This window comes from Bos grunniens, chromosome 9 (assembly GCF_055505025.1).
Source record: "Bos grunniens cultivar Pamir isolate PY7600 chromosome 9, Bosgru_T2T1.0, whole genome shotgun sequence".
NCBI classification, from domain to species: domain Eukaryota; kingdom Metazoa; phylum Chordata; class Mammalia; order Artiodactyla; family Bovidae; genus Bos; species Bos grunniens.
In genome coordinates this window covers 87,076,567-87,090,504 of record NC_141173.1, presented here as the reverse complement: position 1 = coordinate 87,090,504, position 13,938 = coordinate 87,076,567, and the positions used below count along the sequence as shown (strand labels likewise).

At 43.0% G+C, this 13,938-nt stretch overlaps 1 protein-coding gene across 3 annotated transcripts in view; it reads right to left on the bottom strand.

Moving 5' to 3' along the window:
• UST (uronyl 2-sulfotransferase) overlaps window positions 1-13,938 on the bottom strand; it is a 317,213-nt gene that overhangs the window by 78,236 nt on the left and 225,039 nt on the right. The window lies entirely within an intron of this gene.

Sequence of the window (13,938 nt, the reverse complement as noted above, 5' to 3'; positions counted from 1 at the left end):
CTGCTGCTTATATTCTGCCTGAAATGAAATCCCCAAAAGTCTGGATCTTAAAAATTATGGCCTAGTAGAAAAAACACAAAAATAAATAAAAGCAGACAATTAATGATTTAATTTTACTTCAATTATTTGGTACCCATAAGAAACTGATTCTTATCACAATTATCTGATCTGAGAGATACTAACAAAAACAACTGGATAAGATTTATAAAAATTGAGAAAAAGAAAGAAAATATGATTATTGTTAGCTGGGGATATAATGTTAGCTGGTAAACTGGAAATAATTTCCTGAAAATCTATCTACCAACAGTAAGAGAACTGAGCAAGTTAGTGGAGTTCAAAATAATACATAGACTTTAATAGCAGTAATGATAATATGCAACAGTAGCAACAACAACAACAAAGATAAAATACCAAGAAATAAACTAAAGAACTGTGCAAGATCTAAATGAAGAAAACTTTAAAGCACTCTCAAGGGATATAACACTGCCTCTCAAGGGATATAACAGATGTTTGAACAAACGGAAAAGGCAAAATACATTCTCACATAATAAGACTCAACATAAAGATGTGAATTCTCCCTTTGTTAGTTTAAAACTTAATGTAAACCCGATAAATGATGATAAGGTTTTCTGAGGATATATGTGGGGAGAAGGGAGCTGAACGAGCTGATTTTAGAGTTTCTATAGACAAATCCACAAAGACAAAAGAGCTAGGACATTTGGGGAAAAGGTTAATGAGAAGCGATTAGATGTTATCAAATAATAAAATATTTATCATATAATAGCTATTGTAGATAACATTAATTATATTAGTCATATTATTGTGTATTATATAATAAGATGTATAGTTTACACACTATAAACATGCTAGTTTACACACAAGCGCATATACACACGTACAGTATGAAATTGTGTGTTACTATACTTAAAGACAGAGACCAACGGAACAAAATAAAAAGCAAAATATTGATCTCTCCTAAAATAAAAATTTATTATATATTGTAAACATGTCACTTTAAGCTAGTGTGAAAAGACGAACTATTAAATAAATGTTGTTGAGATCATCTGTTAACCATCTGGGGAAAAAGAGATTTTGAACTGATATGTTACATTTGATAGCAGGATAAATTTGAGATGGGCCAAAGATTTTAAATTAAACAATAAGAATTACAACCGAAACCCTGGAAGACATCATGGAGAATTCTTTTAACAGCTTCAAAGAGAAGATCTTTCTAAGTTTAACACACAACTTAGAAGCAGCATTTCACATTATGTTATTTAATTCCTGGCTCAAGAAGCTTGGTGAGTCCTGCCTTCTGTGATGACTTCTCAAGTCCTTTCTGCAGCTTTCAAAACTTTGAATAATTTAACCCTATCCTTCCAGTCTTATTGGTTTCCTAAATGAAACAGATGGTAATAAAACCATGCTTCTCACATCCTGTTTCCAAAACTGGCTTATTCTCACTTCCATTTTCCCTGTGTTATTCATTGGTTAACCTATCCTTTGTCTCTTGGTTTGTGATGCTTTTTTTCATTGACGTTTTTTTATTGAGATAATTGTAGATTTACAAGTAGTCATGATGCTTTTCGACTAAATAATTATGATAATACAACAATATCAATGGCTAACATTATGCCTAGGGAGAAGAAAGACACAAAAGAGTTTTAGGGGAAGCTTGACGTCAGATGGGCACAGTAGACACTGTGACTGTGGGTTGGCAGGTGACTTGGAGCCAGGCTGCCCAGCTATGAGGCCATTGTAGACATTTGGGTAGAACATGAGGAGGACTTCGTTAATGATGGGGAATGATCTGAGCGAAGTCAAGAAGGAAGAACTGACAGTCTTAGCAGACTGAGACTCTGCTTAGCAAACTTAGACTCTGCTGAGACTTAGACTCTGTCCTCCACTGTCTCCTGGAATTTGATGGGATCCCTGTCTGAATTCTAACAACCTTCACCCAAATCCTTGTCTCAGGATCTGCTTTCAGGAGGATTCCAGGTTAAGTTGGTGGCTAACTGCATATGGGTTGAGGGGTTTGGGGAGAGAAAGCAGGCAGGGATGACTCCTGAGTTTCTTGAACCCAGAGGGGTATCACTCACTAATAAGAGAATATAAGAGGAGATGGGTTTCTTTGTATGTGGTAGAGGCGGAAAGTAGGAGTAGATGTTCATCTTGCCATGGCTATTCCTATCACAGGGCCCGATACCTTGTAGGTGTTCAATATATATTTAAGTTGCACATGCAAGTGGAGAGAAGAGAGAACACTGTTGCTCTGTCCACATTTGGATCTGTTAGTAAGTGTATACTGAAAGTTGGGCTGCGTGTCTGCCAGGTTGCTGTGAAGGTGCTGAGATGAAAAAGAGGAGATCATGTCATACCATCTACAAGAATTACATTTTAGTTAAACATATCAGACATATACAAATGTGAAACACTTTGAAGGCTTTAGAAGCAATATATATTAGCAAGTAATATGCACTTTTTATATTAGCCAGTAAAAAATAAATATAATTCACACCGAGTAATAATTTCCTGGAGAAATAAAGATTAGCAGTAATTAGGGTTGACTGAGGCTAATCTTATGTTTTGTTTTGGCATTTTTTTTGGCCACACCAGGTGGCTTGAGGTATCTCAGTTCCCCAAGCAGGGTCTGAACCTGCATCATGGTAGTGAAAGTCCAGACATCCTAACCACGAGGCCACCAGGGAACTCCCTATTGCTTCTGTTTAGATCACTTTTCTTAATCTCACAGCTTTCTACTCATTAGTAGTGGGTCATATATGGAATGCTATAATCATAGTGAGATTTCATTGTCAACAAAGTTTCCACCACCTCTTATTGAACTTGATAATTTCTTTTATACATCTGCTGGTTTTCTTAACAAGTCTCATCCAAGAGGTTAGTTTACTTTAAAAACTAGCAGTGAGTGTTTAAAACTCTGCAGAGTGGTGAAGGGGCAGCGGTATCATTAAAAAGTCATAGTGGTATAACCTTCCTCTACAGTGCAAAAAAAAAAAAATGAGTATAGAAACATCTAGCTGAATGTTGATACAATTCCATAGTATTTTTTCCTTGTAATTTGAAACACGGAGTTGGAGCCACTTTTTAAAAAGCTCTGTCTTCAAATCAAGCAGGATTTGGTTTAAATTCTTTCATTTATTCAGGAATATCTGCATGGATTTAGGGTCAGAGAAAAAGTGGTCTGTGCCTAGAGGTCGCATGACATTACAGCCAGTGGATCCCCCACCTGGCTCATTCATTCCTGGCCGTCTTCCTAGATAATGGAAATGTCACGTGGGATAAAATCAAACTCCCTATTCTACTCCTGACAAACCACACATACTGATGTCATTTCTACCCTGCCTGAGACACTGATTAGTCAATCATAAAAGGGAACTAAAGTGGATTGTTAAGTGTGCTCTGCAAAACTTATTAAGCCAAGACTATCGCAATTTCCAGGCTTGACTATTTATTCTATAACTTTTTCAGGCTTCTCAATGTTTTAATATTATGAGGTGAGTTTAACCTCTGAGTTGCATTTCAGGACATCAGGCATCTATAGAACCATTTCTACTGAAGATGGCCCAGAAGCTCCAAGGCACTTAGCATGCTTTTGTCTTCCCTTCCCTCAGCACCCACTGAGTTGTTTCTTTTTAAGTCTATGCTGGTCCTGACGTCTACACCGTGTCCCTCGCTTCGGGAGGAGTCTTCCGACATGGTGCCATATAGTCTGCCATTCCCTCTGCTTAGCTTCTGCCCTCCTTGCAGTCACAAATATTTCTCCTTGTCCTTCAATTTCCAGCCATTAGAGGGCAAGGCTGCTGCAGCTAACAGATTTTAAGACTTCTTTTGAGAGACCCTGAGTGAAGCAAGCGTTTCTCCAATTACACACTAATTCAATTTACATTTTTTAGAAAAACTGCCAGCTATTTCATGTTAATATTGACATTTTCATAAGTACTTGCAATTAGAATTCAAGCTGAGATTCCAATAAGTCTCTTAGATGTTTTACACTTACTTTTCCTGTCTGTCTTCACATTTTGCAAAATATTTTTAAGAACACATTTAGAGGTCATTCTGCCTTTGGGGAATTTATGCTGTGTATGTAAAACAGTTTGGTAGGAAAAAATATTACAATTTGGCAAAGCAAATTGAGGACAACTACAAAGGTGTGCCAGGTTCTGAAAAACAAGTATTAGGGTATGAAATTCAAAATTCCAACACTGATAAACTGTCATTAGTTCTTCACTTTATATAAACCTTCACCCCATAACTTCTTTGAGTAGCAAGCTCCCTGGCTGCATTTTAAAGAACAGTATTTTAAAGAACATTTCCTGACTGCATTTAAAGTGTAGCCCTATTCACCCACATCTTTAAATTTAACATGTATATTTATGTTAAAATATGCAAACTGGCCTGCATATGAAGAGTGACACATATCTCTTTAGAAAAATGGTAATGGATTCCAAATGACTCCACTGACCAAACAAATAGATGTTCTCATGTTAAAATACTTTGTTCATCAAAGAACTTATTCTCTGTTTTCTTGTCTAAAGCATGCTTCCTGAAGTGAGATCTTAAATGTATAGTATAATATATTCTTTGGTTTCTATATAATAAATGTTAATTAGTTCAATTTAAAAGAAAGCCTGACTTAAGACCCATACAGAGTATACATAAATACAACATATCTAACACTATGCCATCAAACTCCTTTAGAGTCATATATTTGCACATACCAATTAAAAGTCCAACAAATAAAAAAATTCCCGAGGGGAAGGTAAATAGAGCTTTTTCTAAATGCAACGGATACAGAAAGTAAGCTTCTAAAAAATATTCAGGAGGTGCATCTGCCAGTAAAACTAACTTCTGCTAATACAGCCAAGAATGGATGTGCACTTATTTCTCAGTAATTATTTTTCAGCCTTAGCTACATGTTACATCACTTCCGGGGCTTTTGAAAAATCCCAGAGCCCAGCCTGCACCCTTGACCGATTAAACCAGAATCTCTGGGTGTGGGACCCAGGCAACAGGAGTTTTAAAAGTCTCCCAGATGATTCCAGTGAGCCGTCAGGCTGAAAGCCACCACCTTCATAAATCTAAGCCACTCGTCCCAGCAGGGGTGCAGGCCTGAGCCCCCAGTGAGGGGGCAGCTGCAGCTGGTGGCTGACTCAGTGAGGGGCGGGGGTCTGGAGCAGATGAGCTCAGCTGACAGGTGGCCAGCGGGATGCACCTGGCTGTGCTCTGGTAGCTCGGGTTTGGTGCTCCTGATGGGAGCTTCCATTGAGCAAGCAGGTCAGGCAAACTTGATTTGGCAGCCTCCTCAGGGACATCTGGTGAATCACTTCTCAGTCCCAAAGCTAAACCCTAAACTCGAAACCGCTGCTCCAGCCAAGTTGGGCGGCTGACCACAGCACAAGCCTCAGGCTCTCGGGCTTTGGCACAAACGCTCTGCTCCTGCAGTCCTCCTGACCCTTACCCCTGCCTGAATCTGAATCTGTCCCCAGATCTGAGCTCCCACCTTGTCTAGGAAGCTTCCCCCAGTGAGCCCAGCTCACTGATTTCTTTCCCCTCCTGAATTCTCAGGCTGAATTGTCTGTAGCATTCTTTTGCTAATTAATCATGCCCTAGCCAATGACAGTTCGTCAAGTTTGGGTTTTCTGTTGCCAACCAGGCAGTCAGTAAATGGAAGGACAGTGAGGTGCTCCCCACTGTAAATGCTCCCCTATCACCATCCCTGCCCCTACCCTAGAGCTGCTCCTTATGCATGGTTCTCGCTCTGTAAATACTTGCTCCTTGACTGTTTATCTCCCACTTGATCACTGCAGCAACCTCACATTAACTGGAGCCCTTCTGTACACTGTATATTGAAGTTAACGTCATTTTTTTTCCGAAATGTAAATCTTAGGATCCCATGCTTCCCGACCCTCACCCCCCCCAGGCCTGCTTTAAATCCTTTAGAGTCTCCCCAGTCCTCTTGAACAGGCCCTGGGAAGTTCTGTGGGGTCCAACCTCTGCCTGCCCACACTGCAGGATTCAGCTCTTTCCTTTCTCCCTCAGTTCACCCTGCTCTGGCCTCCCTGGTTCTTCCCCTGTGCTCACTTTGTTCCCTTCTGCCGCAGGACCTTTGCATGTGCTGTTCCCCATGTCCAGATGTTCCTCCTTCTTCTCTTTCCCTTCACATCTTAGTTCAACCATCACTCCTCTGACCTCTAGACTTGCCAGCTATGCCCAGACAGTGGCACAGTTCTCTGTGTTGTGAGAATGTGAGCCATTTACATTTCACATGAATTTGTGTGGTTTGGGAGTTAATACCTGCCTCCCTTATAGGACTTTGAGCTCTATGAGGACAGACATGGGGTCTGTTTTTGCTCAGCATTTTATTTCCAGTTCTGATTATTATTCTTGTCACACAGAAAGCACTAAATCATTAATGAATGAATGATGAATGAGTGGAGGGATGGATGGATGAGTCACTAGGAGAAGTAAAAATAAAATGTATGATTGGCCCCTTGGTTCTGCAGACCAGAGACAGGGAAGCCCTAGCTTGGTGTCACTGCATGGCAGCATGCCACAGTGGAGAGCAGATGTCCCACCAGTGGCCGGGACAAGCCAAGTTTCAAAATGCCTGTCATGCTCACAACCCCTCCACAGTTTCCTCAGTCCCCACAGTCACAGTGACACTGTGGTGGGCAGAATAATAGACCCCAAAGATGTCCACACCTTAATCCCTGGGACCTGTGAATATGGCACCTTACACAGCAAAAAATGATTCTGCAGATGTGATTAAGGTTACAGTCCTTGAGATGTGGAGAAGATTCTAGACTGTCTGGATGAGCCCAATGGATTCACAAAAGTCCTTAAAAGTGGAGAACCCTTCTCAGCTGGGTTAGAGAAATGAGATAGGAAAAGAAGGGGGAGAAATGTGAACCAACATTTCTGATCTTCCAGTTCTGTAGGTCAGAAGTCTGGACACAGGTCCCACTGGGCTAACCTCATGGTGTTGGAAAAGCTGATTCCTTTTCAGAGGCTTGAGAGGAAGACTCATTTCCTTGTTCATTTGGGTGGCTGAGAGAATCCATGTCCTGTGGGTACAGACTGAGATCCCATCGTCTTGCTGCTGGTCAGATCTGTGCTATTCTCATTCTCTAAAGGCATCTTTGGTCTTTAAACTGTGGTCCTCTTCCAAGAAACAGGTGATGGGTTGAGTCTCAGGGATGCTCCAGGTATTGCTAAACCACAGAGCTCGTCTTTGGTTCTCTAAACACTTGCGATCCCTGCTTTCAACACACCTCTGGAGATGTCAGAGACATCTCTCTCTGGGGTAGCACCTTCGTCCTCTGTGTGGCTCAGTGTGGCAGAGCCTGTGGCCCTGCACACCTCTCCTCCCCACCCTCCAGGGTGAGAACGAACCACTTTGGGGACTTTACAAGCACTTGCCTACACCAGCTTAGATTTCCAAGTAAATAAACGTGGGACAAATGGGTGCCAGCAGGCTGGGATCAAAACACATCTCCAGCTGTTGGGAACACAGAGAAGCAGTTTCCTTAGAAACAGATTCCCAGGAGAAGGGGTCTAGTGGGGCCATCTGAGAGGCTCAGCAGAAGAGGACCTGATGGTTCAGGACACGGCCCAGGGTACCCTGAGCCACAGGAGAGCAGCAGTAGCCGCTGGCTCCCCAGAGGAGATAAACACCCCCATTCGCCCTGATTTATAGGAAATGAGTGGTCTCCAGGAGCCACTGACAGAGCCAGGGGTATGAAAGCATTAATTCCAAAATATGTTTTGGAAAGTTTTAGCTCTCAGGACACTTCTGTGTAGAATGTTCAGTTTATTTTCTTGAGAAGCCTGTGAAACAGACAAGGTAATATGTTCCCATTGTGCAGATGAGAAGAGTAATGTTCGTGGAGGCTAAATCCATTGGCTTGTCACCCAGCTGGGGCAGCAGAGAACAGAAGCTAAGTACACCATGTCCTGGGCCGCTTACTCAGCCTGTAGTCATTGGCCAAATCTAAACTAGATGGAGACAAAGAGCATGACTTTCTTACCTTCGAAGCTTTGGAAAATACAGATATTTACTGAAATACGTAAAAAGCAGATGATCCAAATCCCTTATTCGTTTTCTTCCTTTAAGAAGAATGATGCTTGAGAGATGAAGGGACAGCCTGAGGTTTCATTCCCAGGACAGCCTCAGCCAGTCAGGACTGAGTGGAAATTTCCAGAATCAAGTATTTCATAGATACACTTCCAAAGCTAAGGGTGCTCAGAGTCCAAAGCTTTCAAGCGGATTAAAACGCATAGCTTTCTGAAAACCTTTGCTGATGCTGGCCTGTGATCAGGCTTCTCCAGAATCCAACATGATTCACTGAATTCTTTATGAATTAAGAAGCTGTAAATTACACATCTTTTCTTTTAAACATGCATTACTTTCCACGCTTTACAGCCAAGACGAATAAACAGCATCACAGAGGCAGTTCTCTCCCTGGGAAAATGCCTTTCCCTCTCTTTCTGCTCTACAAATGGCGGATCACCTAGGGAAGGGTCATCTGGTGAAGTTGCAGGAAATCTGGGTAAAGAGTTCAATTGGACATTTTTGTTGTTGTTGTCTGAAAATGCCAAGTGGTATCTCTGCAGAAGTGTTCACCATGAACCTTTCATAGGCCAGGTTTTAGGGAAACAACAAGCCAAAAAAAAAAAAATCACACACGTATAACTGACAGAGTGGAAATGGCAGCTGTTTTCAGGGAAATCTGGGGACTGGAGAAGGGAGTGGCTTCTAGGGAACAAGACGCTCTCCCTCGCTTGTAAATCACAACAGTTGCTCTTCATTAGCAGACATTCATTCTCTTTAACTGCATTCTGGGTGCCAGGTATTTCCTTGCCCTGGAAATAAAGCAGCCTGGACTCCCGCCGGACAAAAGTCTTAAGCCCTGGCGCGTGTCCACGTGTGCCTGGACCCAGATCCACCCGCCCCACCTCCCGAGCCTAAAACCAAGAAAGGATGCAGCCACCTCTGCAGTGCTGAGCCGAGTGCCTGGCTCTGGACAGAGGGAAACGAGCCCCAGAGAACTGCCTTTTCATAGCATGGCTGCTATACGCTGAATTTGTACCCATTCTAGCAATAATTTATTGTAAAATCATTTTCTGATAAATAAGTGAAGAGTTTTTGGAGAGAAGTAGAAGCTTTTAGAAAAATCTGTTTTCAGAAAATATGGAAAATAGCTCTAAGATGCTTGAGTATTTGAAAAAAAATTGTTATAACAGTTATGTCTTTGTAAAGATGCATCAGATGAAATGATTTTGCTCAAAAACCATGGAACTTGGCCCACTCCTCTTCTCTTTTTACCATCCAGGAAGTAAAACATAAGGTCCAAGTGAGCCAACCAGACAGGTATGGAGTCAGGAGGCCTGGCTTCTACACTAGGCTGGACCCCTAACCCATCACTAGACCTAGGCCCCGTCCCTGCATCCAAGGGAAGAGAGGCTCCTCATAACTGACCTTCAGGAACCCTATGGTCCCTGTGCTTATTTCCAGTTTCTTCCCAACCACCTGGCATCACAGATGATAATATTTCAGCCCCCAAACCCCGCCCTCTCCCAGCTGAATGCTAAGCAGCTCTGCAAGGCCCACAGCCAGGAGCAGAACTGCCTTATTTTTGGCAACTGGATAAAGCAAAGGGCTTTGGAGCACTGGGGTCTGGAATCAAGTGGGGACACCAGTGGACCCGTCTCGGGCCAGCGCCCATGACTCTGTGTGTGAGCAGCGACACGCTGCTTGGGGTGGTTGCCCTGCCTGCCCACTTCGGCTCGCCTGACTCCCTTCTTGGGCCCTCACCCCCAGGCAGGGCCTCACTGAGGGGACCCGGTCTCCTCACAGCTGCCCTGCACCCCAGTGAGACACAAACAACACCGTCCTTTGAGTGAAACAACTGACCACCCAGGCTTGCCAAAATGAGGACAGGCTCTGAAAGGGGGCAGTTTTATTCCAAGGGTCTAATGGGATCGAGGAGAGGGAATAAAAAGTTTCAGCTATTAAAAAAAAAAAGGCAATACACTGGCTTCTTCCAAATAAACAAACCATCCTTTGAACAAGAGAACAGTCTCCTAATGGGGTCAGACTGGAGCTGGATCTGAAGGAGTCACATGTCTTTGGCGCCCTCCTTGCTCTTTGCTCCCCAGTTCTCCCTCTGCTGTTCTCGGGGAGTCCAGGGCTCTCCTGCTGGGGCCCGGCCAAGGAATGAGCCAGGCTCATCTGACATGGGCCCTTCTCAGGATACGGTGATTTACGTGTGGAATGGGGGCCCCTGCGAATCTCTGAGGGTAGAATCCCAGGCAGGGAATTTCCCAGGAATCTCTCATACCATAAAGGCTCTCCAAAAATGCAAGACTTGTCTCCATTACCAGCTTTCAACATTTTACGGGCTTTAAAAAAAAGCTGAAGTTCCAATACTTTGGCCACCTGATATAAAGAGCTGACTCACTGGAAAAGATCCTGATGCTGGGAAACATTGAAGGCAGGGGGAGAAGGGGGCAACAGGGGATGACATGGTTGGATGGCATCATTGAGTCAATGGACATAAGTTTGAGCAAACTTCAGGAGATAATGACAGACAGGGAAGCCTGGTGTGCTGCAGTCCATGGGGTCACAAAGAGTCAGACACAACTTAGCAACTGAACAACAACAACTAATTCAGCCACTCTTCTGAATTCCAGGGACAGAAATGGAACTCTGATCTTATCTTGTTCTCAAAGACCTTGCTGGATGTTGGGATGAAAGGACAAATGTGAAGACATTATACCACCCAGAGAAATGACATAGCCAGCCAGCAGTTGGTGGGAGCACTGAAGAATATTGGAACATCCATGTACAGTTGGGTAGGTTGTTCACTGCACAACTTTAAGGTCTCTTTCTCTCTCTCTCTCTCTCTCTCCTCCACAGACCCTATTTTCAATCAAATCCCCTGGAAACTTTGAGTGTGGGGAGGCTTGTGAGACTTCAGAACAAGAACCAAGGTTTCAGACAGATATAAGTCTAGAGCAGGAAGGAGGAGTCTGGACTCCCAGAAAAAAGGGAGAGAATTGCTGAGGGTGTCTGTGGGCTTGTGAGATGATGTATCACCTGCTGGGAGGGAGGCTCAGCTTTCTAGAGGATATTCAGGAGGAAGAATCACTGATTAAGATGTGTACAGTTTGTGACAGGGCTTAATCTCCAAAATATACAAACACCTCATACAACTCAACAACAGAAAAACAAACAACCAAATTGAAAAATGAGCAGAAGACCTAAATACACATTTCTCCACAGAAGAAATACAAAAGGCCAATAGGCACATGATAAGATGCACAACATTAATAATTATTGTGAGTGGTGGTTTAGACGCTAAGTTGAGTCCGACTCTTTGTGATCCCATGGACTACAGCCCACCAGGCTCCTCTGTCCATGGGATTTCCCAGGAAAGAACACTGGAGAGGGTTGCCATTTCCTTCTCCAAGAAATCTTCCCAACCCAGGGGTCAAAACAAGGTCTCCTGCATTGCAGGTGGATTCTTTACTGACTGACCCACTAAGGAATCGCTAATTATTAGAGAATTGCAAATCAAAACTACAGTGAGGTACTACGTCACATTAGTCAGAATGGCCATCATTAAAAAGTCTACAAATCACAAATGCTGGAGAGGGTGTTGGAGAAAAGGGAACCGTTCTACTGTTGGTGGGAGCGTTGGTTGGTAAGTTAGTGCATCCACAGTGGCAAACACCATGGAGGTTCCTCAGAAAACTAAAAATAGTATTACCGTACGATTCAGCAATCCCACTCCTGAGCATATATCCAGACAAAACTCTAATCCAAAAAGATCCATGCACCCCTACGTTCATAGCAGCACTATTCACAACAGCCGAAACATGGATACAACCTGAATGTCCATCGACAGAGAAATGGATAAAGAAGATGTGGTACATCTAGACAGTAGAATACTGCTGCTGCTGCTGCTAAGTCGCTTCAGCCGTGTCCGACTCTGTGCGACCCCATAGATGGCAGCCCACCGTCCCTGGGATTCTCCAGGCAAGAACACTGGAGTGAGTTGCCATTTCCTTCTCCAATGCATCAAAGTCAAAAGTGAAAGTGAAGTCGCTCAGTTGTGGCCGACTCCTAGCGACCCCATGGACTACAGCCCACCAGGCTCCTCCATCCATGGGATTTTCCAGGCAAGAGCACTGGAGTGGGCTGCCATTGCCTTCTCCGAATCAGCCATAAAAAGAATGAAATAATGCCATTTGCTGCAACATGGATAGAACTAGAAATTATCAAACTAAGTGAAGTCAGAAAGAGAAAGACAAATGCCATATGATAACCACTTATGTGTTATTTAAAATTTGACACAAATGAACCTATCTGTGAAAGAGAAACAGACTCACAGACGTAGAGAACAAACTGGTAGTTGCCAAAAGGGAAGGAGGTGGGGGAGGATGGAATGGGAGGTTAGCGGATGCAAGCTATTATATAGAGAGAGGATAAACAAGGTCCTACTGTATAGCACAGAGAACTATATTCAGTATCCAATGATAAACCACAGGGGAAAAGAGTATCAAAAAAATGTATATACATGTGTGTGTAATGAATCACTTTGCTATACAGCAGAAATTAACCCAACATTGTAAATCAACTATACTTCAAAAAAAAAAAAACGGTGTGTCTAATTGGGGGCTATTCATTTTATTTCTCAATTCAAAGTTATCACAGCAACTCACAGGGCCTTATATGGTGCGTGGTCTCCGAGACTTACCTCTGTAAGTTCACCTCCCTGCCCCCACCCCTCACTCTATACCAGCCACCCCCTTTCCCTGCTGGTTTCTGAACGACAGGCCCAAGTGTCCACTTCAGGCCTTCGCTCCAGTTCCCCTCTCTACTTGGGGCGGCGTTCTCCCAGCCAACTGCGTGATCAACTCTATCTCTCATTCTAATCATTGCTGATATGTCGGATCCAATGCCTTCCCTGATCTGCTTATTAACATCGCAGCCGGTCCCCTGCCCGCCACCACCCCCTGCCCACATGACGGATTTCTGGGACTGCCCGTTCACTTTCCCTGATCACTTTTCACCTTCTGGTAGACTATCAATTTACTTATCACCTACATTAATATTTGAAGAGTAGGATTCATAAAACTTGTTTCCAAATCTTTGGTTTTTTGGCATCCTCTGCTGTAACTTGGTTCTCACTAGTATCAGATTGAACTGAAACTTTGAACAGAAACTTTGCAAGATATTTTGATTACATGGAATATGCTCTATGTTTTCAAAAAACACAACAGGCTAATCGGGTCCAATACAAACAATAAAGACATTATTCTTCTAGTAAGTGGTTCTACACTCTGAATATGTACTTGTCATTAAAAAAATATGTGCTTGTCATAAAAAAAAATACAGAGCCATATTCATAACATATAAAGGAAAAGATAAGAGTTTTTGCCATCATAATGGAAAGAGAAAAAAAGTAAAAGGCACTTTAAAAATATATCATCAGAATACTCCCCTGAAGCATTAGGCAGTTGAACAAATGCTGAATGGCCAGTAGAAAGCCCTTGTTTCTAGTCTTGGCCCATCTGTAACTAGCTGTGCAGCACTGGATAAGATACTTCTGTGCATCTCAATTTTCTCAACTCTAACTGTGGATTTTAAGACATGAAAATGATATTGTTGAAAAATGCTCCATCCTCCAAACGCATGCAGTTATGCTTTTTAAAATCACATGAGGAAAGAGAACTTGTGCTGGAACTGTAACACTACTCTTCTTTAGCTGACGGATGCTTCTGTGCACAGCAGTGGTGGGCATGGCCTCTGTGCTGCGTGCCAGCAGTAGAGGCAGATTTGCACTGAGCCCTCCATACATTCTTCTCTCTCTTCTGGGCCTGAGAGCCCAGGATGGTCTGGCTGAACCCAAC